Raw genomic sequence first — 26,860 nt, forward strand, 5'->3', positions numbered from 1 at the left:
TTTTGGCAGCTTTTCATGCTCCTCATATTTTTGAGACCGTTTCATGCTCCTCATATTTTTCACACCTTTTAATGCTCCTCATATTTTTCACATCTTTGCATGCTCTTCATATTTTTCAGATCGTTTCATGCTCCTCATATGTTTGAGACCGTGTCATGCTCCTCATATTTTTCACACATTTTAATGCTCCTGATATTTTTGACACCTTTTCATGCTCTTCATATTTTTGACACCTTTACATGCTACTCATATTTTTGACACTTTTTCATGCTCTTCATATTTTTCACACCATTTCATGCTCCGCATATTTTTCATACAGATTCATGCTCCTCATATTTTTCACACTTTTACATGCTTCACATATTTTTGACTCCTTTTCATACTCTTCATATTTTTCAGACCTTTTCATGCTCCTCATATTTTTCGACCTTTTCATGTTCCTCGTATATTTCAGACATTTTCATGCTCTTTATATATTCCACACCGTTTCATGCTCCTCATATTTTTCATACAGTTTCATTCTCCTCGTATTTTTCAGACTTTTTCATGCTCCTCGTATTTTTGAGATTTTTTCATGCTCTTCATATTTTTCACACCGTTTCATGCTCCTCATATTTTTCATACAGTTTCATGCTCCTTGTATTTTTCAGACCTTTTCATGCTCCTCGTATTTTTGAGACCTTTTCATGCTCCTCGTATTTTTGAGACCTTTTCCTGCCCCTTGTTTTTTTCAGACCTTTTCACGCTCCTCGTATTTTTCAGACCTTTTCATGCTCCTCGTGTTTTTTAGACCATTTCATACTCCTTGTATTTTTCAGACATTTTCATGCTCCTCGTATTTTTCACACCTTTTCATGCTGTTCATATTTTTCAGACCGTTTCGTGCTCCTCATATTTTTCACACCTTTTCATGCTGTTCATATTGTTCACACCGTTTCATGCTCCTCATATTTTTCATACTGATTCATGTACCTCTTATTTTCCACACCTTTACATTCTATTCAAATTTTTGACCCCTTTTCATGCTCTTCATATTTTTGACACCTTTTCAAGCTCCTGATATTTTTGACACCTTTCCATGCTCCTTTTATTTTTCAGACCTTTTCATGCTCCTCGTATTTTTCAGAACTTTTCATGCTCCTCGGGTTTTTTAGACCATTTCATACTCCTTGTATTTTTCAGACCTTTTCATGCTCCTCGTATTTTTCAGACCTTTGCATACTCCTCATATTTATCACATCTTTTCTTGCTCTTCTTATTTTTCACACCATTTCATGCTCCGCATATTTTTCATACAGATTCATGCTCCTCATATTTTTCACACCTTTACATGCTTCTCATATTTTTGACATCTTTTCATACTCTTCATATTTTTCAGACCTTTGCATGCTCCTTGTATTTTTCAGACATTTTCATGCTCTTCATATTTTTCACGCCGTTTCATGCTCCTCTTATTTTTCATACAGTTTCATGCTCCTCGTATTTTTCAGACCTTTTCATGCTCCTCGTATTTTTGAGACCCTTTCCTGCCCTTCGTTTTTTTCAGACCTTTTCATGCTCTTCGTATTTTTCAGATATTTTCATGCTCCTCGTATTTCTGAGACCTTTTCATGCTCCTCGTATTTTTGAGACTTTTTCATGCTCTTCATATTTTTCACACCGTTTCATGCTCCTCATATTTTTCATACAGTTTCATGCTCCTCATATTTTCACACCTTTTGATGCTCCTCATATTTTTCACACCTTTTCATGCTCTTCGTATTTTTCACAGTTTTCATGCTCTTCGTATTTTTCACAACTTTTCATGCTCTTCGTGTTTTTCACACCTTTTCAGGCTCTTCGTATTTTTCACACCTTTCATGATCTTCGTATTTTTCACACCTTTTCATGCTCTTCTTATTTTTCAGACCTTTTCATGCTCTTGATATATTTCTCAGGTTTTCATGCTCTTCGTATTTTTCACACTGTTTCATGCTCCTCATATTTTTGGCAGCTTTTCATGCTCCTCATATTTTTCAGATCGTTTCATGCTCCTCATATGTTTGAGACCGTGTCATGCTCCTCATATTTTTCACACCTTTTAATGCTCCTCATATTTTTCACACCATTTCATGCTCTGCATATTTTTCAGATCGTTTCATGCTCCTCATATTTTTGAGACCGTGTCATGCTCCTCATATTTTTCACACCTTTTAATGCTCCTCATATTTTTGACACCTTTTCATGCTCTTCATATTTTTGACACCTTTACATGCTACTCATATTTTGGACACTTTTTCATGCTCTTCACATTTTTCACACCATTTCATGCTCGGCATATTCTTCATACAGATTCATGCTCCTCATATTTTTCACACCTTTACAATCTTCTCATATTTTTGACTCCTTTTCATACACTTCATATTTTTCAGACCTTTTCATGCTCATCATATTTTTGCGACCTTTTCATGCTCCTCGTATATTTCAGACATTTTCATGCTTTTCATATTTTTCACACCGTTTCATGCTCCTCATATTTTTCATACAGTTTCATGCTCCTTGTATTTTTCAGACCTTTTCATGCTCCTCTTATTTTTGAAACCTTTTCATGCTCCTCGTATTTTTGAGACCTTTTCATGCTCCTCGTATTTTTGAGACCTTTTCCTGCCCCTCGTTTTTCTCAGACCTTTTCATGCTCCTCCTATTTTTCAGACATTTTCATGCTCCTCGTATTTTTGAGACCTTTTCATGCTCCTCATATTTTTGAGACTTTTTCATGCTCTTCATATTTTTCACACCGTTTCATGCTCCTCATATTTTTCATACTGTTTCATGCTCCTCGTATTTTTCAGACCTTTTCATGCTCCTCGTATTTTTGAGATCTTTTCTTGCTCCTCGTATATTTCAGATATTTTCATGCTGTTCATATTTTTCACACCGTTTCATGCTCCTCATATTTTTCATACAGTTTCATACTCCTCGTATTTTTCAGACCTTTTCATGCTCCTCGTATTTTTGAGACCTTTTCCTGCCCCTCGTTTTTTTCAGACCTTTTCATGCTCCTCGTATTTTTCAGACCTTTTCATGCTCCTCGTGTTTTTTAGACCATTTCATACTCCTTGTATTTTTCAGACCGTTTCATGCTCCTCATATTTTTCACACCTTTTCATGCTGTTCATATTTTTCACACCGTTTCATGCTCCTCATATTTTTCATACTGATTCATGCTCCTCTTATTTTTCACACATTTACATTCTATTCAAATTTTTGACCCCTTTTCATGCTCTTCATATTTTTGACACCTTTTCAAGCTCCTCATATTTTTGACACCTTTCCGTGCTCTTTTTATTTTTCAGACCTTTTCATGCTCCTCGTATTTTTCAGACCTTTTCATGCTCCTCGTATTTTTCAGACCTTTTCATGCTCCTCCTATTTTTCAGACCTTTCCATGCTCCTCGTATTTTTCAGACCTTTTCATGCTTCTCCTATTTTTCAGACCTTTTCATGCTCCTCGTATTTTTCAGAGCTTTTCTTGCTCTTCCTATTTTCAGGCCTTTTCGTGCTCCTCCTATTTTTCAGACATTTTCATGCTCCTCGTATTTTTCACACCTTTTCATGCTCTTCATATTTTCCACACCTTTTCATGCTCCGCATATTATTCACACCTTTTCATGCTCTTCATTTTTTTCACACCATTTAATGCTCCTCATATTTTTGACAGCTTTTCATGCTCCTCATATATTTCAGACCGTTTCATGCTCCTCATATTTTTCATACAGTTTCATGCTCCTCTTATTTTTCACACCTTTACCTGCAACTCATATTTTGACACCTTTTCATGCTCTTCATATTTTTGACACCTTTTCATGCTCCTCGTATTTTTCAGACCTTCTCATGCTCCTCTTATTTTTCAGACCTTTTAATGCTCTCGTATTTTTCAGACCTTTTCATGCTCCTCGTGTTTTTTAGACCATTTCATACTCCTTGTATTTTTCAGACCTTTTCATGCTCCTCGTATTTTTCAGACCTTTTCATACTCCTTATATTTGTCACACCTTTCTTGCTCTTCATATTTTTCACACCATTTCATGCTCTGCATATTTTTCATACAGATTCATGCCCCTCATATTTTTCACACCTTTACATGCTTCTCATATTTTTGACACCTTTTCATACTCTTCATATTTTTCAGACCTTTTCATGCTCCTTGTATTTTTCACACCTTTTCATGCTCCTCATATTTTTGACAACTTTTGAAGCTCTTCATATTTTTCACACTTTTTCATGCTATTTATATTTTTCACACCGTTTCATGCTCCTCATATATTTCATACAGTTTCATGCTCCTCTTATTTTTCACACCTTTTCATGCTTATCATACTTTTGACACCTTTTCATGCTCTTCATATTTTTCACACCTTTTCATGCTCCTCATATTTTTGACAGCATTTCATGCTCTACATGTTTTTCAGACCTTTTCATTCTCCTCATATTTGACACCTTTTCATGCTCTTCATATTTTTCAGACCTTTCCATGCTCCTCATATTTTTTCACACCTTTTCATGCTACTCATATTTTTGACACCTTTTCATGCTCTTCATATTTTTCACACCTTTTCATGCTCCTCATATTTTTGACAGCATTTCATGCTCTACATATTTTTCAGACCTTTTCATGCTCCTCATATTTTGACACCTTTTCATGCTCTTCATATTTTTCAGACCTTTTCATGCTCCTCATATTTTTCACACCTTTTCATGCTCCTCATATTTTTCACACCTTTTCATGCTCTACATATTTTTCAGACCTTTTCATGCCGGTCGTGTATTTCAGACCATTTCATGTTCCTCGTATTTTTCACAGCTTTTCATGCTCCTCGTTTTTTCAGATCTTTTCATGCTCCCCGTATTTTTCAGACCTTTTCATGCTCCTTGTGTTTTTCACACCTTTTCATGCTCTTTGTATTTTTCACAACTTTTCAAGCTCTTCTTATTTTTGACACCTTTTCATGCTCCTCGAATTTTTCACACCTTTTCATGCTCCTCGCATTTTTAACAAATTTTCATGCTCTTCTCATTTTTCACACCTTTTCATGCTCTTCCTATTTTTCACACCATTTCATGCTCTTCATTTTTTCACACCTTTTCATTCCCTTCTTATTTTTCACAACTTTTCATGCTCTTCAAATTTTTGACACCTTTTAATGCTCTTCATACTTTTCAGATCTTTTCATGCTCTTGATATTTTTCACAGCTTTTAATGCTCTTCGTATTTTCACAACTTTTCCTGCTGTTCGTATATTTCAGACTGTTTCATGCTCCTCATATTTTTCACACCTTTTCATGCTGCTCATGTTTTTCACACCTTTTCATGCTCTTCATATTTTTCAGACATTTTCATAGTCCTCGTATTTTTCAGACGTTTTCATGCTCCATGTATTTTTCACACTTTTCATGCTCTTTGTATTTTTCACCGTTTTCATGCTCCTCGTATTTTTCACACCTTTTCATGCTCCTCCTATATTTCACACCTTTTCATGCTCCTCCTATTTTTCACACCTTTTCATGCTCTTCATATTTTTCACCCTTTTCATGCTCCTCGTATTTTTCAGACCCTTTCATGCTCCTCGTATTTTTCACAGCTTTTCATGCTCCTCGTTTTTTCAGACCCTTTCATGCTCCTCGTATTTTTCAGACTTTTTCATGCTCCTCATATTTTTCACACCTTTTCATGCTCTTGATATTTTTCACACCCTTTCATGGTCTTCATATTTTTCACACCGTTTCATGCTCCTCATATTTTTCATACAGTTTCATGCTCCTCATATTTTTCACACCTTTACATGCTCCTCATATTTTGACCACTTTTCAGGCTCTTCATGTTTTTCACACATTTTCATGCTCTTCATATTTTTCAGACCTTTTCATGCTCTTCATATTTTTCAGACCTTTTCATGCTCTTGAGATTTTTCACAGCTTTTCATGCTCTCTTATTTTTCAGACCTTTTCATGCTCCTCGTATTTTTTAGACCATATCATGCTCCTTGTACTTTTCAGACCTTTTATGCCTCTCGTATTTTTCAGACCTTTTCAAACTCTTCATATTTATCACAACTTTTCATACTCTTCATTATTTCACACCATTTCATGCTCCACATATTTTTCATACAGGTTCATGCTCTTCATATTTTTCAGATCTTTTCATGCTCCTCATATTTTTCTGACCGTTTCATGCTCCTCATATTTTGCAGACCGATTCATGCTCTTCATATTTTTCACACCTTTTCATACTCCTCATATTTTACAACTTTTCATTATCCTCATATGTTTTACACCGTTTCATGCTCCTCATTTTTATCATAAGATTCATGTTCCTCATATTTTTCACACATTTACATGCTCCTCATACTTTTGACACCTTTTCATGCTCCTCTTATTTTTCACACCTTTACATGCTCCTATATGTTTGACACCTTTTCTTGCTCTTCATATTTTTCAGAGCTTTTCATGCGGTTCATATTTTCAGACCCTTTCATGCTCCTTGTATTTTTCAGACCGTTTCATGCTCCTCTTATTTATCAGATCTTTTCATGTTCCTCGTTTTTTTCAGGCCTTTTCATTTTCCTTGTATTTTTCACACCTTTTCATGCTCTTCCTATTTTTCACACCGTTTCATGCTCCTCATATTTTTCATACAGATTCATGCTCCTCATATTTTTCACACCTTTACATGCTCCTCATATTTTTGACAGCTTTTCATGATATTCCTATTTATCACACCTTTTGATTTTCCTCTTATTTTTGAAACCTTTTTATACTCTACATATTTTTCAGACCTTTTCATGCTCCTCGTATTTTTCAGACCTTTTCATGCTCCTCGTATTTTTGAGACTTTTTCATGCTCTTCATATTTTTCACACCGTTTCATGCTCCTCATACTTTTCATACAATTTCATTCTCCTCGTATTTTTCAGACCTTTTCATGCTCCTCGTATTTTTGAGACTTTTTCATGCTCTTCATATTTTTCACACCGTTTCATGCTCCTCATATTTTTCATACAGTTTCATTCTCCTCGTATTTTTCAGACCTTTTCATGCTCCTCGTATTTTTGAGACTTTTTCATGCTCTTCATATTTTTCACACCGTTTCATGCTCCTCATATTTTTCATACAGTTTCATGCTCCTTGTATTTTTCAGACCTTTTCATGCTCCTCGTATTTTTGAGACCTTTTCATGCTCCTCGTATTTTTGAGACCTTTTCCTGCCCCTTGTTTTTTTCAGACCTTTTCACGCTCCTCGTATTTTTCAGACCTTTTCATGCTCCTCGTGTTTTTTAGACCATTTCATACTCCTTGTATTTTTCAGACATTTTCATGCTCCTCGTATTTTTCACACCTTTTCATGCTGTTCATATTTTTCAGACCGTTTCATGCTCCTCATATTTTTCACACCTTTTCATGCTGTTCATATTGTTCACACCGTTTCATGCTCCTCATATTTTTCATACTGATTCATGCACCTCTTATTTTTCACACCTTTACATTCTATTCAAATTTTTGACCCCTTTTCATGCTCTTCATATTTTTGACACCTTTTCAAGCTCCTGATATTTTTGACACCTTTCCATGCTCCTTTTATTTTTCAGACCTTTTCATGCTCCTCGTATTTTTCAGACCTTTGCATACTCCTCATATTTATCACATCTTTTCTTGCTCTTCTTATTTTTCACACCATTTCATGCTCCGCATATTTTTCATACAGATTCATGCTCCTCATATTTTTCACACCTTTACATGCTTCTCATATTTTTGACATCTTTTCATACTCTTCATATTTTTCAGACCTTTCCATGCTCCTTGTATTTTTCAGACATTTTCATGCTCTTCATATTTTTCACACCGTTTCATGCTCCTCGTATTTTTCATACAGTTTCATGCTCCTCGGATTTTTCAGACCTTTTCATGCTCCTCGTATTTTTGAGACCTTTTCCTGCCCCTCGTTTTTTTCAGACCTTTTCATGCTCTTCGTATTTTTCAGACATTTTCATGCTCCTCGTATTTCTGAGACCTTTTCATGCTCCTCGTACTTTTGAGACTTTTTCATGCTCTTCATATTTTTCACACCGTTTCATGCTCCTCATATTTTTCATACAGTTTCATGCTCCTCATATTTTCACACCTTTTGATGCTCCTCATATTTTTCACACCTTTTCATGCTCTTCGTATTTTTCACAGTTTTCATGCTCTTCGTATTTTTCACAACTTTTCATGCTCTTCGTGTTTTTCACACCTTTTCAGGCTCTTCTTATTTTTCACACCTTTTCATGCTCTTCGTGTATTTCACACCTTTTCATGCACTCTTATTTTTCAGACCTTTTCAACCTCCTCATATTTTTCACACCTTTTCATGATCTTCATATTTTTCACACCATTTCATCCTCCTCATAATTTTCATACAGATTCATGCTCCTCAATTTTTCACACCTTTACATGCTCCTCATATTTTTGACACCTTTTCAGGCTCCACATATTTTTCAGACCTTTTCATGCTCCTCGTATTTTTAAGACGTTTTCATACTCCTCATAATTTTCACACCTTTTCATGCTCTTCATATTTTTCACACCGTTTCATGCTCCTCGTGTTTTTCATACAGATTCATGCTCCTCATATTTTTCACAGCATTACTTGTTCCTCATATTTTTGACACCTTTTCATGCTCTTAATATTTTTCACACCTTTTCATTCTCCTCATATTTTTGACAGCTTTTCATGCTCTTCCTATTTTTCACACCTTTTCATTCTCCTCATATTTTTGAAAACTTTTTATACTCTACATATTTTTCAGACCTTTTCATGCTCCTCGTATTTTTCAGACCTTTTCATGCTCCTCGTATTTTTCAGAACTTTTCATGCACCTAGTATTTTTCAGACCGTTTCATGCTCCTCGTATTTTTCAGTCCTTTTCATGCTCCTAGAATTTTTTAGGCCATTTCATGCTCCTCGTATTTTTGAGACCTTTTCCTGCCCCTCGTTTTTTCAGACCTTTTCATGATCCTCGTATTTTTCAGACATTTTCATGCTCCTCGTATTTCTGAGACCTTTTCATGTTCCTCGTATTTTTCAGACCTTTTCAGGCTCTTCTTATTTTTCACACCTTTTCATGCTCTTCGTGTTTTTCACACGTTTTCATTCTCTCGTATTTTTCAGACCTTTTCAAACTCCTCATATTTTTCACACGGTTTCTTGCTCCTCATATGTTTCAAACAATTTCATGCTCCAAATATTTTTCACAACTTTACATGCTCCACATATTTTTGACACCTTTTCATGCTCTTCATGTTATTCACATCTTTTGATGCTCCTCATACTTTTGACACCTTTTCATGCTCTTCTTATTTTTCAGACCTTTTCATGCACCTCGTATTATTCACACCTTTTCATCCTCCTCGTATTTTTCATACCGTTTCATGCTCCTCATATTTTTCACACCTTTTGATGCTCCTCATATTTTTCACACCTTTTCATGCTCTTCGTATTTTTCACAGTTTTCATGCTCTTCGTATTTTTCACAACTTTTCATGCTCTTCGTGTTTTTCACACCTTTTCAGGCTCTTTGTATTTTTCACACCTTTTCATGATCTTCGTATTTTTCACACCTTTTCATGCTCTTCTTATTTTTCAGACCTTTTCATGCTCTTGATATTTTTCTCAGGTTTTCATGCTCTTCGTATTTTTCACACTGTTTCACGCTCCTCATATTTTTGGCAGCTTTTCATGCTCCTCATATTTTTGAGACCGTTTCATGCTCCTCATATTTTTCACACCTTTTAATGCTCCTCATATTTTTCACATCTTTGCATGCTCTTCATATTTTTCAGATCGTTTCATGCTCCTCATATGTTTGAGACCGTGTCATTCTCCTCATATTTTTCACACATTTTAATGCTCCTGATATTTTTGACACCTTTTCATGCTCTTCATATTTTTGACACCTTTACATGCTACTCATATTTTTGACACTTTTTCATGCTCTTCATATTTTTCACACCATTTCATGCTCCGCATATTTTTCATACAGATTCATGCTCCTCATATTTTTCACACTTTTACATGCTTCACATATTTTTGACTCCTTTTCATACTCTTCATATTTTTCAGACCTTTTCATGCTCCTCATATTTTTCGACCTTTTCATGTTCCTCGTATATTTCAGACATTTTCATGCTCTTTATATATTCCACACCGTTTCATGCTCCTCATATTTTTCATACAGTTTCATTCTCCTCGTATTTTTCAGACTTTTTCATGCTCCTCGTATTTTTGAGACTTTTTCATGCTCCTCATATTTTTCACACCGTTTCATGCTCCTCATATTTTTCATACAGTTTCATGCTCCTTGTATTTTTCAGACCTTTTCATGCTCCTCGTATTTTTGAGACCTTTTCATGCTCCTCGTATTTTTGAGACCTTTTCCTGCCCCTTGTTTTTTTCAGACCTTTTCACGCTCCTCGTATTTTTCAGACCTTTTCATGCTCCTCGTGTTTTTTAGACCATTTCATACTCCTTGTATTTTTCAGACATTTTCATGCTCCTCGTATTTTTCACACCTTTTCATGCTGTTCATATTTTTCAGACCGTTTCATGCTCCTCATATTTTTCACACCTTTTCATGCTGTTCATAATTTTCTGACCGTTTCATGCTCCTCATATTTTTCATACTGATTCATGTACCTCTTATTTTCCACACCTTTACATTCTATTCAAATTTTTGACCCCTTTTCATGCTCTTCATATTTTTGACACCTTTTCAAGCTCCTGATATTTTTGACACCTTTCCATGCTCCTTTTATTTTTCAGACCTTTTCATGCTCCTCGTATTTTTCAGAACTTTTCATGCTCCTCGGGTTTTTTAGACCATTTCATACTCCTTGTATTTTTCAGACCTTTTCATGCTCCTCGTATTTTTCAGACCTTTGCATACTCCTCATATTTATCACATCTTTTCTTGCTCTTCTTATTTTTCACACCATTTCATGCTCCGCATATTTTTCATACAGATTCATGCTCCTCATATTTTTCACACCTTTACATGCTTCTCATATTTTTGACATCTTTTCATACTCTTCATATTTTTCAGACCTTTCCATGCTCCTTGTATTTTTCAGACATTTTCATGCTCTTCATATTTTTCACGCCGTTTCATGCTCCTCGTATTTTTCATACAGTTTCATGCTCCTCGGATTTTTCAGACCTTTTCATGCTCCTCGTATTTTTGAGACCTTTTCCTGCCCTTCGTTTTTTTCAGACCTTTTCATGCTCTTCGTATTTTTCAGATATTTTCATGCTCCTCGTATTTCTGAGACCTTTTCATGCTCCTCGTATTTTTGAGACTTTTTCATGCTCCTCATATTTTTCATACAGTTTCATGCTCCTCATATTTTCACACCTTTTGATGCTCCTCATATTTTTCACACCTTTTCATGCTCTTCGTATTTTTCACAGTTTTCATGCTCTTTGTATTTTTCACAACTTTTCATGCTCTTCGTGTTTTTCACACCTTTTCAGGCTCTTCGTATTTTTCACACCTTTCTTTATCTTCGTTTTTTTCACACCTTTTCATGCTCTTCTTATTTTTCAGGCCTTTTCATGCTCTTGATATATTTCTCAGGTTTTCATGCTCTTCGTATTTTTCACACTGTTTCATGCTCCTCATATTTTTGGCAGCTTTTCATGCTCCTCATATTTTTCAGATCATTTCATGCTCCTCATATGTTTGAGACCGTGTCATGCTCCTCATATTTTTCACACCTTTTAATGCTCCTCATATTTTTCACACCATTTCATGCTCTGCATATTTTTCAGATCGTTTCATGCTCCTCATATTTTTGAGACCGTGTCATGCTCCTCATATTTTTCACACCTTTTAATGCTCCTCATATTTTTGACACCTTTTCATGCTCTTCATATATTTGACACCTTTACATGCTCCTCATATTTTGGACACTTTTTCATGCTCTTCACATTTTTCACACCATTTCATGCTCGGCATATTCTTCATACAGATTCATGCTCCTCATATTTTTCACACCTTTACAATCTTCTCATATTTTTGTCTCCTTTTCATACACTTCATATTTTTCAGACCTTTTCATGCTCATCATATTTTTGCGACCTTTTCATGCTCCTCGTATATTTCAGACATTTTCATGCTTTTCATATTTTTCACACCGTTTCATGCTCCTCATATTTTTCATACAGTTTCATGCTCCTGGTATTTTTTAGACCTTTTCTCGTATTTTGAGACCTTTTCATGCTCCTCGCGAAAAGGTCTGAAAAATATGACGAGCAAGAAAGGGTGTGAAAAATATGAAGAGCACAAAAGTTCTGAAAAATATGAAGAGCCTGAAAATGTGTGAAAAATATGAAGAACATATAAACGTCTGAAAAATATGAAGAGCACGAAAAGGTGTAAAAAATAGTAGGAGTACGTAAAGGTGTGAAAAATACGAGGAGCATGAAAAGGTCTGACAAATACGAGGAGCATGAAAAGGTGTGAAAAATATGAGGGACATGAAAAGGCGTGAAAAATATGGGGAGTATGAAGAGGTGTGAAAAATATGAGGAGCATGAAAACGTTTGAAAAATATGAGGAGCATGAACAAGTCTCAAAAATATGAGGAGCTTGAAGAGGTGTGAAAAATACAAGGAGCATGAAAAGGTGTGAAAAACACAGGGAGCACGAAAAGGTGTGAAGAATACGAGGAGCATGAAAAGCTGTGAAAAAAACGAGGAGCATGAAAAGCTGTGAAAAATACGAGGAGCATTAAAGGTGTGAAAAATACGAGGACCATGAAAAGGTTTGAAAAATATGAGTAACATAATAACGTGTGAAAATTACGAGGAGCATGAAAAGGCGTGAAAAATACGAAGAGGTCGAAAAGGTGTGGAAAATAGGAGGAGCACGAAAAAGTTTGAAATATACGGGGCGCATGAAAAGGTCTGAAAAACACGAGGAGCATGAAAAGGAGTGAAAAATTTGAGGAGTATGAAAAGTTGTGAAAACTACGAGCATGAAAATGTGTGAAAAATACCAGGAGCACGAAAAGGAGTGAAAAATAGGAGGAGCACGAAAAGGTGTGAAAAATACGAGGAGCACAAAAAGTTGTGAAAAATACGAGGAGCATGAAAATGTGTGAAAAATACGAGGACCATGAAAAGGTGTGAAAAATACGACGAGCATGAAAAGGTGTCAAAAATACGAAGAGCGTGAAAACGTGTGAAAAATATGAAGGGCGTGAAAAGGTCTGAAAAATATGAGGAGCGTGAAAAGGTCAGAAAAATACGAGGAGAATGAAGGTGTGAAAAATACGAGGAACATGAAAAGGTCTGAAAAATACTAAGAGCATGAAAAGTTCTGAAAAATATGAAGAGCATGAAAAGGTCTGAAAAACACGAGGAGCATGAAAAAGTCTGAAAAATATGAAAAGCCTGAAAAGGTGTGGAAATTGTGAAGAACATATAAAGTTCAGAAAAATATGAAGAGCACGAAAATGTGTGAAAAGTAGGAGGAGTACGTAAAGGTGTGAAAAATACGAGGAGCATGAAAAGGTCTGACAAATACGAGAGCATGAAAAGGTGTGAAAAATATGATGGACATGAAAAGGTGTGAAAAACACGAGGATCATGAAAAGGTCTGAAAAATACTAAGAGCATGAAAAGGTCTGAAAAACACGAGGAGCATGAAGAAGTCTGAAAAATACGAGGAGCTTGAAAAGGTCTGGGAAATACGAGGAGAATGAAAAGGTCTGACAAATACGAGAAGCATGAAAAGGTGGGAAAACGACTAGGAGCAAGAAAAGGTGTGAAAAATATGAGGAGCATGAAAATGTCTGAAAAATATGAAGAGCCTGAAAATGTGTGAAAAATATGAAGAACATATAAAGGTCTGAAAAATATGAAAAGCACGAAAATGTCTGAAAAATATGAAGAGCCTGAAAAGGTGTGAAATATATGAAGAGCATGAAAAGGTCTGAAAAATACGAGGAACACGAAAAGGTGTGAATAATACGAGGAGCATGAAAAGATCTGAAAAATACGAGGAGCAAGAAAAGTTGTGAAAAATAGGAGGAGCATGAAAATGTCTGAAAAACACGAAGAGCATGAAAAAGTCTGAAAAATATGAAGAGTCTGTAAAGGTGTGAAAAATATGAAGAACATATAAAGGTCTGAAGAATATGAAGAGCACGAAAATGTGTGAAAAATAGGAGGAGTAGGTAAAGGTGTGAAAAATACGAGGAGCATGAAAAGGTCTGACAAATACGAGGAGCAAGAAAACGTGTGAAAAATATGAGGGACATGAAAAGGTGTGAAAAACACGAGGAGCATGAAAAGGTCTGAAAAATACTAAGAGCATGAAAAGGTCTGAAAAACACGAGGAGCATGAAAAAGTCTGAAAAATACGAGGAGCTTGAAAAGGTCTGAGAAACACGAGGAGAATGAAAAGGTCTGACAAATACGAGGAGCATGAAAAGGTGTGAAAATGACGAGGAGCATGAAAAGCTGTGAAAAATATGAGGAGCATGAAAAAGTCTGAAAAATATGAAGAGCCTGAAAATGTTTGAAAAATATGAAGAACATATAAAGGTCTGACAAATACGAGGAGCATGAAAAGGGGTGAAAAAAGGAGGAGCATGACAAGGCGTGAAAAATACGAGGAGTATGAAGAGGTGTGAAAAATATGAGGAGCATGAAAAGGTGTGAAATATATGAGCAGCATGAAAACGTGTGAAAAATACGTGCAGCATGAAAAGACCTGAGAAATAGGAGGAGCATAAAAAGATCTGTAAAATACGAGGAGCATGAAAAGGTCTGAAAAATATGAAGAGCCTGTGTGAAAAATATGAAGAGAACGAAAATGTCTGTAAAATATGAAGAGCCTGAAAAGGTGTGAAATATATGAAGAGCATGAAAAGGTCTGAAAAATACGAGGAACACGAAAAGGTGTGAATAATACTAGGAGCATGAAAAGGTCTGAAAAATACGAAGAGCAAGAAAAGTTGTGAAAAGTAGGAGGAGCACGAAAACGTGTGAAAAATACGAGGAGCACGAAAAGGTCTGAAAAATACGACGAGCATGAAAGGGTGTGAAAAATATGAAGAGCACAAAAGTTCTGAAAAATATGAAGAGCATGAAAAGGTGTGAAAAATACGAGGAGCATGAAAAGGTGTCAAAAATACGAGGAGCATGAGAAGGTCTGAAAAATATGAGGAGCATGAAAAATTCTGAAAAACATGAAGAGCCTGAAAAGCTGTGAATATATGAAGAGCATGAAAAGGTCTGAAAAATATGAAGAGCACGAAAGGGTGTGAAAAATATGAGCACAACGGAAAGGTATGAGAAATACGAGGAGCATGAAAAGGTGTGAAAAATACGAGGAGCAAGGAAAGGCCTGAATAATACGAGGAGCATGAAAAGTGGTGAAAAATACGAGAGGCATTAAAAGACCTAAGAAATATGAGGGGCATGAAAAGCCCTGAAAAATACGAAGAGCCTGAAGAGGTGTGAAAAATATGAAGAGCACGAAAATGTCTGTAAAATATGAAGAGCCTGAAAAGGTGTGAAATATATGAAGAGCATGAAAAGGTCTGAAAAATACGAGGAACACGAAATGGTGTGAATAATTCGAGGAGCATGAAAACGTCTGAAAAATATTAGGAGCATGAAAAGTTCTGAAAAATACGAAGAGCACTAAAAGGTGTGAAAAATTGGAGGTGCATGAAAAGGTCTGAAAAATACGAAGAGCACGAAAAGGTGTGAAAAATACGAGGAGCATGAAAAGGTGTGAAAAATACGAGTAGCATGAAAAGGTCTGACAAATACGAGGAGCATGAAAAGGTGTGAAAAATATGAGGAGCATGAAAAGGTGTGAAAAATACGAAGAGCAGGAAAAGTTGTGAAAAATATGAGGAGCATGAAAAGGTGTGAAGAAATCGAAGATCAGGAAAAGGTGTGAAAAAAATGAGGAGCAGGAAAAGGTGTGAAAAATACGACGAGCATGAAAAGGTGTCAAAAATACGAAGAGCGTGAAAAGGTGTGAAAAATATGAAGAGCGTGAAAAGGTCTGAAAATAACGAGGAGCGTGAAAAGGTCTGAAAAATACGAGGAGCATGAAGGTGTGAAAAATACGAGGAACATGAAAAGGTCTGAAAAATACTAAGAGCATGAAAAGGTCTGAAAAATATGAAGAGCATGAAAAGGTCTGAAAAACACGAAGAGCATGAAAAAGTCTGAAAAATATGAAGAGCCTCAAAAGGTGTGAAAAATATGAAGAACATATAAAGGTCTGAAAAATATGAAGAGCACGAAAATGTGTGAAAAATAGAGGAGTACGTAAAGGTGTGAAAAATACGAGGAGCATGAAAAGGTCTGCCAAATACGAGGAGCATGAAAAGGTGTGAAAAATATGAGGGACATGAAAAGGTGTGAAAAACAAGAGGAGCATGAAAAGGTCTGAAAAAACTAAGAGCATGAAAAGGTCTGAAAAATATGAAGAGCATGAAAAGGTCTGACAAACACGAGGAGCATGAAAAAGTCTGAAAAATACGAGGAGCTTGAAAAGGTCTGAGAAATACGAGGAGAATGAAAAGGTCTGACAAATACGAGGAGCATGAAAAGGTGTAAAAAAGACGAGGAGCATGAAAAGGTGTGAAAAATATGAGGAGCATGAAAAAGTCTGAAAAATATGAAGAGCCTGAAAATGTGTGAAATATATGAAGAACATATAAAGGTCTGAAAAATATGAAGAGCACGAAAATGTCTGAAAAATATGAAGAGCCTGAAAAGGTGTGAAATATATGAAGAGCATGAAAAGGTCTGAAAAATACGAGGAACACGAAAAGGTGTGAATAATACGAGGAGCATGAAAAGATCTGAAAAATACGAGGAGCAAGAAAGGTTGTGAAAAATAGGCAGAGCATGAAAATGTCTGAAAAACACGAAGAGCATGAAAAAGTCTGAAAAATATGAAGAGTCTGTAAAGGTGTGAAAAATATGAAGAACATATAAAGGTCTGAAGAATATGAAGAGCACGAAAATGTGTGAAAAATAGGAGCAGTACGTAAAGGTGTGAAAAATACGAGGAGCATGAAAAGGTCTGACAAATACGAGGAGCATGAAAAGGTGTGAAAAATATGAGGGACATGAAAAGGTGTGAAAAACACGAGGAGCATGAAAAGTCTGAAAAATACTAAGAGCATGAAAAGGTCTGAAAAACACGAGGAGCATGAAGAAGTCTGAAAAATACGAGGAGCTTGAAAAGGTCTGGGAAATATGAGGAGAATGAAAAGATCTGACAAATACGAGGAGCATGAAAAGGTGTGAAAATGACGAGGAGCATCAAAAGGTGTGAAAAATATGAGGAGCATGAAAAAGTCTGAAAAATATGAAGAGCCTGAAAATGTTTGAAAAATATGAAGAACATATAAAGGTCTGACAAATATGAGGAGCATGAAAAGGGGTGAAAAATATGAGGGACATGAAAAGTTGTGAAAAATATGAGGAGCATGAAAAGGCATGAAAAAATGAGGAGCATGAAAAGCGTGAAAATACGAGGGTAGAAGAGCGGTGTGAAAAATATGAGGAGCATGAAAGGTGTGGAAATATATGAGCGCAAGAAAAACGTGTGAAAAATACGTGGGAGCATGAAAAGATGAGAAATAGGAGGAGCATAAAAAGATCTTGTAAATAGAGAGCAATGAAAAGGTGTGAAATACGAGGAGCAATGAAATGTGTAAAAATACGAGGAGTTCATGAAAAGGAGTGAAAAATATGAGGAGCATGAAAAGGTGTGAAAAATATGAGGAGCATGAAAAGGGGTGAAAAATACGAGAGGCATTAAAAGACCTAAGAAATATGAGGGGCATGAAAAGCCCTGAAAAATACGAAGAGCCTGAAGAGGTGTGAAAAATATGAAGAGCACGAAAATATCTGTAAAATATGAAGAGCCTGAAAAGGTGTGAAATATATGAAGAGCATGAAAAGGTCTGAAAAATACGAGGAACACGAAAAGGTGTGAATAATTCGAGGAGCATGAAAAGGTCTGAAAAATATTAGGAGCATGAAAAGGTCTGAAAAATACGAAGAGCACTAAAAGGTGTGAAAAATAGGAGGTGCATGAAAAGGTCTGAAAAATACGAAGAGCACGAAAAGGTGTGAAAAATACGAGGAGCATGAAAAGGTGTGAAAAATACGAGTAGCATGAATAGGTCTGACAAATACGAGGAGCATGAAAAGGTGTGAAAAATATGAGGAGCATGAAAAGGTGTGAAAAATACGAAGAGCAGGAAAAGTTGTGAAAAATACGAGGAGCATGAAAAGGTGTGAAGAAATCGAAGATCAGGAAAAGGTGTGAAAAAAATGAGGAGGAGGAAAAAGTGTGAAAAATACGACGAGCATGAAAAGGTGTCAAAAATACGAAGAGCGTGAAAAGGTGTGAAAAATATGAAGAGCGTGAAAAGGTCTGAAAATAACGAGGAGCGTGAAAAGGTATGAAAAATACGAGGAGCATGAAGGTGTGAAAAATACGAGGAACATGAAAAGGTATGAAAAATACTAAGAGCATGAAAAGGTCTGAAAGATATGAAGAGCATGAAAAGGTCTGAAAAACACGAAGAGCATGAAAAAGTCTGAAAAATATGAAGAGCCTGAAAAGGTGTGAAAAATATGAAAAACTTATAAAGGTCTGAAAAATATGAAGAGCACGAAAATGTGTGAAAAATAGAGGAGTACATAAAGGTGTGAAAAATACGAGGAGCATGAAAAGGTCTGCCAAATACGAGGAGCATGAAAAGGTGTGAAAAATATGAGGGACATGAAAAGGTGTGAAAAACAAGAGGAGCATGAAAAGGTCTGAAAAAAACTAAGAGCAGGAAAAGGTCTAAAAAATATGAAGAGCATGAAAAGGTCTGACAAACACGAGGAGCATGAAAAAGTCTGAAAAATACGAGGAGCTTGAAAAGGTCTGAAAAATACGAGGAGGATGAAAAGGTCTGACAAATACGAGGAGCAAGAAAAGTTGTGAAAAATAGAAGGAGCATGAAAATGTCTGAAAAACACGAAGAGCATGAAAAAGTCTGAAAAATATGAAGAGTCTGTAAAGGTGTGAAAAATATGAAGAACATATAAAGGTCTGAAGAATATGAAGAGCACGAAAATGTGTGAAAAAAAGAAGGAGTACGTAAAGGTGTGAAAAATACGAGGAGCATGAAAAGGTCTGACAAATACGAGGAGCATGAAAAGGTGTGAAGAATATGAGGGACATGAAAAGGTGTGAAAAACACGAGGAGCATGAAAAGGTCTGAAAAATACAAAGAGCATGAAAAGGTCTGAAAAACACGAGGAGCATGAAGAAGTCTGAAAAATACGAGGAGCTTGAAAAGGTCTGGGAAATACGAGGAGAATGAAAAGGTCTGACAAATACGAGGAGCATGAAAAGGTGTGAAAATGACGAGGAGCATGAAAAGGTGTGAAAAATATGAGGAGCATGAAAAAGTCTGAAAAATATGAAGAGCCTGAAAATCTGTGAAAAATATGAAGAACATATAAAGGTCTGACAAATACGAGGAGCATGAAAAGGGGTGAAAAATATGAGGGACATGAAAAGGTGTGAAAAATATGAGGAGCATGAAAAGGCGTGAAAAAAGGAGGAGCATGAAAAGGCGTGAAAAATACGAGGAGTATGAAGAGGTGTGAAAAATATGAGGAGCATGAAAAGGTGTGAAATATATGAGCAGCATGAAAACGTGTGAAAAATACGTGGAGCATGAAAAGACCTGAGAAATAGGAGGAGCATAAAAAGATCTGTAAAATACGAGGAGCATGAAAAGGTCTGAAAAATATGAAGAGCCTGAAAATGTGTGAAATATATGAAGAACAAGAAAATGTCCGAAAAATATGAAGAGCACGAAAAGGTGTGAAAAAAGGAGGAGCACAAAAAGGTGTGAAAAATACGAGGAGCAAGAAAAGGTGTGAAAAATACGAGGAGCATGAAAAGGTGTGAAAAATAGGAGGAGCATGAAAAGGTGTCAAAAATACGAGGAGCATGAAAAGGTCTGAAAAATATGAGGAGCATGAAAAGGTCTGAAAAACATGAAGAGCCTGAAAAGCTGTGAATATATGAAGAGCATGAAAAGGTCTGAAAAATATGAAGAGCACGAAAAGGTGTGAAAAATACGAGCACGACGATAAGGTGTGAGAAATACGAGGAGCATGAAAAGGTGTGAAACATATGAGGGGCATGAAAAGGTGTGAAAAATACGAGGAGCAAGAAAAGGCCTGAATAATATGAGGAGCATGAAAAGGGGTGAAAAATACGAGAGGCATTAAAAGACCTAAGAAATATGAGGGGCATGAAAAGCCCTGAAAAATACGAAGAGCCTGAAGAGGTGTGAAAAATATGAAGAGCACGAAAATGTCTGTAAAATACGAGGAGCATGAAAAGGTGTGAAAAATACGAGTAGCATGAAAAGGTCTGACAAATACGAGGAGCATGAAAAGTTGTGAAAAATACGAGGAGCATGAAAAGGTGTGAAAAATACGAAGAGCAGGAAAAGTTGTGAAAAAAATGAGGAGCAGGAAAAGGTGTGAAAAATACGACGAGCATGAAAAGGTGTCAAAAATACGAAGAGCGTGAAAAGGTGTGAAAAATATGAAGAGTGTGAAAAGGTCTGAAAATAACGAGGAGCGTGAAAAGGTCTGAAAAATATGAGGAGCACGAAGGTGTGAAAAATACGAGGAACATGAAAAGGTCTGAAAAATACTAAGAGCATGAAAAGATCTGAAAAATATGAAGAGCATGAAAAGGTCTGAAAAACACGAAGAGCATGAAAAAGTCTGAAAAATATGAAGAGCCTGAAAAGGTGTGAAAAATATGAAGAGCAAGAAAATGTGTGAAAAATAGAGGAGTACGTAAAGGTGTGAAAAATACGAGGAGCATGAAAAGGTCTGCCAAATACGAGGAGCATGAAAAGGTGTGAAAAATATGAGGGACATGAAAAGGTGTGAAAAACAAGAGGAGCATGAAAAGGTCTGAAATACTAAGAGCATGAAAAGGTCTGAAAAATATGAAGAGCATGAAAAGGTCTGACAAACACGTGGAGCATGAAAAAGTCTGAAAAATACGAGGAGCTTGAAAAGGTCTGAGAAATACGAGGAGAATGAAAAGGTCTGACAAATACGAGGAGCATGAAAAGGTGTGAAAAATATGAGGAGCATGAAAAAGTCTGAAAAATATGAAGAGCCTGAAAATGTGTGAAAAATATGAAGAACATATAAAGGCCTGAAAAATATGAAGAGCACGAAAAGGATGAAAAATAGAAGGAGTCCGTAGAGGTGTGAAAAATACGAGGAGCATGAAAAAGTCTGAAAAATACGAGGAGAATGAAAAGGTGTGAAAAATATGAGGGACATGAAAAGTGGTGAAAAATACAAGGAGCATGAAAAGGCGTGAAAAATATGAGGGGCATGAAAAGCCGTGAAAAATACGGGGAGTATGAAGAGGTGTGAAAAATATGAGGAGCATGAAAAGGTTTGAAATATATGAGGAGCATGAACAAGTCTCAAAAATATGAGGAGCTTGAAGAGGTGTGAAAAATACAAGGAGCATGAAAAGGTGTGAAAAATACGAGGAGCACGAAAATGTGTAGAAAATAGGACGAGCATTAAACATGTGAAATATACGAGTAGCATGAAAATGTGTGAAAAATACGAGGAGCATGAAAAGGTGTGAAGAATACGAGGAGCATGAAAAGCTGTGAAAAATACGAGGAGCATGAAAAATTCTGAAAAATACGAGGAGAATGAAAAGGTGTGAAAAATATGAGGGACATGAAAAGTGGTGAAAAATACAAGGAGCATGAAAAGGCGTGAAAAATATGAGGGGCATGAAAAGCCGTGAAAAATACGGGGAGTATGAAGAGGTGTGAAAAATATGAGGAGCATGAAAAGGTTTGAAATATATGAGGAGCATGAACAAGTCTCAAAAATATGAGGAGCTTGAAGAGGTGTGAAAAATACAAGGAGCATGAAAAGGTGTGAAAAATACGAGGAGCATGAAAAGGAGTGAAAAATACAAGGAGCATGAAAAGGTGTGAAAAATATGAGGAACATGAAAAGGTGTGAAAAATACGAGGAGCATGAAAAGGTCTGAAAAATATGAGGAGCATGGAAAGGTCTGAAAAACATGAAGAGCCTGAAAAGCTGTGAAAATATGAAGAGCATGAAAAGGTTTGAAAAATACGAGGAGCAAGAAAAGTTGTGAAAAGTAGGAGGAGAACGAAAACGTGTGAAAAATACGAGGAGCACGAAAAGGTCTGAAAAATACGACGAGCATGAAAGGGTGTGAAAAATATGAAGAGCACAAAAGTTCTGAAAAATAGGAAGAGCATGAAAAGGTGTGAAAAATATGAGGAGCATGAAAAGGTGTCAAAAATACGAGGAGCATGAAAAGGTCTGAAAAATATGAGGAGCATGAAAAGGTCTGAAAAACATGAAGAGCCTGAAAAGCTGTGAATATATGAAGAGCATGAAAAGGTCTGAAAAATATGAAGAGCACGAAAAGGTGTGAAAAATATGAGCACGACGATAAGGTGTGAGAAATACGAGCAGCATGAAAAGGTGTGAAACATATGAGGGGCATGAAAAGGTGTGAAAAATACGAGAGGCATTAAAAGACCTAAGTAATACGAGGAGCGTGAAAAGGGGTGAAAAATACGAGAGGCATTAAAAGACCTAAGAAACACGAGGGGCATGAAAAGCCCTGAAAAATACGAAGAGCCTGAAAAGATGTGAAAAATATGAAGAGCACGAAAATGTCTGTAAAATATGAAGAGCCTGAAAAGGTGTGAAATATATGAAGAGCATGAAAAGGTCTGAAAAATACGAGGAACACAAAAAGGTGTGAATAATACTAGGAGCATGAAAAGGTCAGAAAAATACGAGGAGCAAGAAAAGTTGTGAAAAGTAGGAGGAGCACGAAAACGTGTGAAAAATACGAGGAGCACGAAAAGGTCTGAAAAATACGACGAGCATGAAAGGGTGTGAAAAATATGAAGAGCACAAAAGTTCTGAAAAATATGAAGAGCATGAAAAGGTGTGAAAAATACGAGGAGCATGAAAAGGTGTCAAAAATACGAGGAGCATGAGAAGGTCTGAAAAATATGAGGAGCATGAAAAGGTCTGAAAAATACCAAGAGCACGAAAAGGTGTGAAAAATAGGAGGTGCATGAAAAGGTCTTAAAAATACGAAGAGCACGAAAAGGTGTGAAAAATAGGAGGAGCACGTAAAAGTGTGAAAAATACGAGGAGCATGAAAATGTTTGAAAAATACGAGGAGCATGAAAAGGTTTGAAAAATACGAGGAGGATGAAAAGGTTTGAATAATACAAGGAGCATGAAAAGGGGTGAAAAATACGAGAGGGATTAAAAGACCTAAGAAATAGGAGGGGCATGAAAAGCCCTGAAAAATAAGAAGAGCCTGAAAAGGTGTGAAAAATATGAAGAGCACGAAAATGTCTGAAAAATATGAGGAGCCTGAAAAGGTGTGAAATATATGAAGAGCATGAAAAGGTCAGAAAAATACGAGGAACACGAAAAGGTGTGAATAATACGAGGAGCATGAAAAGGTCTGAAAAATATTAGGAGCATGAAAAGTTCTGAAAAATACGAAGAGCACGAAAAGGTGTGAAAAATAGGATGTGCATGAAAAGGTCTGAAAAATACGAAGAGCACGAAAAGGTGTGAAAAATAGGAGGAGCACATAAATGTGTGAAAAATACGAGGAGCATGAACATGTTTGAAAAATACGAGGAGCATGAAAAAGTTTGAAAAATACGAGGAGGATGAAAAGGTCTGAAAAATACGAAGAGCCCGAAAACATGTGAAAAACAGGAGGAGCAGGAAAAGGTGTGAAAAATACGCGGAGCATGAAAAGGTGTGAAAAATACGAGGAACATGAAATGGTCTGAAAAATACGAAGAGCCCGAAAACGTATGAAAAATAGGTGTAGCAGGAAAAGTTGTGAAAAATACGCGGAGCATGAAAAGTTGTGAAAAACACGAGAAGCATGAAAACGCGAGAAAAATACGAAGAGACCGAAAAGGTGTGAAAAATAGGAGGAGCTCGAAAAGGTGTGAAAAATACGCGGCGCATGAAAAGGTCTGAAAAACCCGAGGAGCATGAAACGGTGTGAAAAATTCTAGGAGTATGTTAAGTTGTGAAAACTACGAGCATGAAACAGTGTGAAAAATGCGAGGTGCATGAAAAGGTGTGAAATATATGAGGAGTATGAAAAGGTGTGAAGAATACGAGCAGCAAGAAAAGGTGTGAAAAACATGAAGAGCATGAAAAGGTGTCAAAAATATAAGGAGCGCGTAGAGGTGTGAAAAATATGAGGAGAATGAAACTGTATGAAAAATCTGCGGAGCATGAAATGGTGTGACATATACGAGGAGCATGAAAAGGTGTGTAAAATACAAGGAGCAGGAAAATGTGTGAAAAATACGAAGAGCATGAAAAGGTGTGAAATATATGAAGAGCATGAAAAGGTCTGAAAAATACGAGGAACACGAAAAGGTGTGAATAATACGAGGAGCATGAAAAGGTCTGAAAAATATGAGGAGCATGAAAAGGTCTGAAATATACGAGGAGCACGAAAAGGTGTGAAAAATACGAAGAGCATGAAGAGGTCTGAAGAATACGAGGAGCATGAAAAGGTGTGAAAAATACGAGGAGCATGAATATGTGTGAAAAATACAAAGAGCATGAAAAGGAGTGAAAAATACGAGGAGCAAGAAAAGGTCTGAAAAATACGAGGTGGATGAAATTGTCTGAAAAATACGAGGAGCATGAAAAGGTCTGGAAAATATGAGGAGAATGAAATGGTCTGAAAAATACGAGGAGCATGAAATGTTCTGGAAAATACGAGGAGCCTGAAAAGGTCTGAAGAATACAAGGAGCATGAAAAGGTGTGAAGAAATCAAAGAGCAGGAAAAGGTGTGAAAAAAACGAGGAGCATGAAAAGGTGTGAAAAATACGAGGAGCATGAAAAGGCGTGAAAAATAAGAGGTGCATGAAAACGTGTGAAAAAAACGAGGAGCATGAAAAGGTGTGAAGAATACGAGCAGCATGCAAAGGTGTGAAAAATACGAGGAGCATGAAAAGTTCTGAGAAGTATGAGGAGCATGAAAAGGTCTGAAAAATACGAGGAGCATGAAAAGGTCTTAAAAATACAAAGAGCACGAAAAGGTCTGAAAAATACGGAGAGGACGAAAAGGTGTGAAAAATAGAAGGAGCACGAAAAGGTGTGAAAATACGAGGAGCACAAAAAGGTGTGAAAAATACGAGGTGCATGAAAAGGTGTGAAAAAAACGAGGTGCATGAAAAGTTGTGAAAAAAACGAGGATCATGAAATGGTGTGAGAAATACGAGGAGCTTGAAAAGTTGTGAAAATATGAAGAGCATGAAAAGGCCTGATAAATACGAGGAGCATGAAAAGGTGTGAAGAATTCGAGGAGCATGAAAAGGTGTGAAAAAGACGAGGAGCATGAAAAGGTGTGAAAAATAAGAAGAGCATGAAACGGTCTGAGAAACATGAAAAGCACGAAAAGGTGTGAATAATATGAAGAGCACGAAAAGGTCTGAAATTTACGAGGAGCATGAAAAGTTGTGAAATATACGAGGAGCATGAAAAGGAGTGAAAAAAAATGAGGAGCATGAAAAGGTGTGAAAAATACGAGGAGCAAGAAAAGGTGTGAAAAATAGGAGGAGCATGAAAACGTGTGAAAAATACGAGGAGCGTGAAAAGGTGTGAAAAATACGAGGAGCATGAAAAGGTGTGAAAAATACAAAGAGAATGAAAGGGTGTGAAAAATATGAAGAGCACAAAAGTTCTGAAAAATATGAAGAGCATGAAAGGTGTGAAAAATATGAAGAGCATGAAAAGTTCTGAAAAATACGAGGAGCACAAAAAGGTGTGAAAAATACGAGGAGCATGAAATTGTGTGAAAAATACGAGGAGCATGAAAAGGTGTGAAAAATACGAGGAGCATTAAAAGGCCTGAAAAATAGGAGGAGCATGAAAAGATCTGAAAAATATGAGGAGCTAGAAAAGGTGTGAAAAATATGAAGATCATGAAAAATTTGAAAAATATGAGGAGATAGAAAAGGTGTGAAAATATGAAGAGCATGAAATGGGCTGAAAAATACGAGGAGCATGAAAAGGTCTGAAAAATATGAGGAGCATGAAAAGGTGTGAAAAATTAGAGGAGCATGAAATGGACTGAAAAATACGAGGAGCATGAAACGGTCAGCAAAATATGAGGAGCATGAATAGGTGTCAAAAATATGAGGAGTATGAAACGGTGTGAAAATATGAAGAGCATGAAACGGTCTGAAAAATATGAGGAGCATGAAAAGGTGTCAAAAATATGAGGAGCAAGTAAAGGTATGAAAAATATGAGCAGCATGAAGCTGGATGAAAAATACGAGGAGTATGAAACGGTGTGAACAATATGAAGAGCATGAAAAGGTGTGAAAAATATGAGGAGCATGAAAAGGTGTGAAAAATATGAAGAGCATGAAACGGTCTGAAAAAAATGAGGAGCATGATAAGTTCTGAAATATAGGAGGACCATGAAAAGGTCTGAAAAATATGAAGAGCATGAAAAGGTGTTAAAAATATTAGAAGCATGAAATGGTGTGAAAAATATGAAGAGCATGATAAGGTGTGAAAAATATGAGCAGCATTAAAACGTGTGAAAATTAGGAAAAGCATGAAACACTGTGAAAAACACAAAGAGCATGAAAAGTTTGGAAAAATATCAATAG

Source organism: Cervus canadensis, chromosome 14 (assembly GCF_019320065.1).
Source record: "Cervus canadensis isolate Bull #8, Minnesota chromosome 14, ASM1932006v1, whole genome shotgun sequence".
Lineage (NCBI taxonomy): Eukaryota > Metazoa > Chordata > Mammalia > Artiodactyla > Cervidae > Cervus > Cervus canadensis.